Below are 740 nucleotides of genomic sequence, written 5' to 3'. Positions count from 1 at the left end.
AATATTCTTGAGGATGACTAACACAAAGATCTTAAGGATTAAATGGTAGAAAGTATGAAAAAGTCTCCAAAAGTGTGTTTAAAACAAGCCTTAAGCCTTCTTTATATAGGCTAAGGAAGATCACATAGTGGGTGCCAACTAATAAGACAAAAACTTCTTCAAAACTGGGCTTTGACCGGGCCCAAGGTCGTTGACCACGCCTTCTCTATGGATCAGCCCATTTCTCCACGGCCCAAGTAGAATTTCAGCTCTCGGACAGGTACTATAGGACCTTGCCACTCCTGGTCCTGTAGGACTGCCGTAGGACTGGGATCAAAAATCATCAAAAACCTGTAAAAATAGGGAAATAACATTAGATATACTATAAAAAAAACATAAAAAGACTCTATTAAGACACTAATGGGCAAATAAAACAAAGGAAAATGGTTAAAAAAATGATGTAATAAGGTTAATAAAATAACAATGTTGGGTTCAAGTTAGTGCTTTAATGTTGTATTCAAGTTTCTCCTTAGTGTAATTGTCTTGTAATAGCTTAGCCTTTAATATTTCCTAGTATAAATAGATTTTCCCTTGTAATTGTAATTACCTTTTGTCATTAGCAGATTAATCAAGATTAAGTGCAGTAATTCTCTCTCTCTCTCTATCAATCTAATCATCCTTTGTTCATATTCTTTCCATCTTTGATGTTCATCATGATTCTTGAAGATTGTTTAATGTTTGTATGATTTCTGGACTATCAA

Source organism: Cynara cardunculus, assembly GCF_001531365.2.
Source record: "Cynara cardunculus var. scolymus isolate 2C chromosome LG 17, CcrdV1, whole genome shotgun sequence".
In the NCBI taxonomy this organism is placed as follows: Eukaryota; Viridiplantae; Streptophyta; class Magnoliopsida; order Asterales; family Asteraceae; genus Cynara; species Cynara cardunculus.
This window is presented reverse-complemented; position numbering follows the sequence as displayed.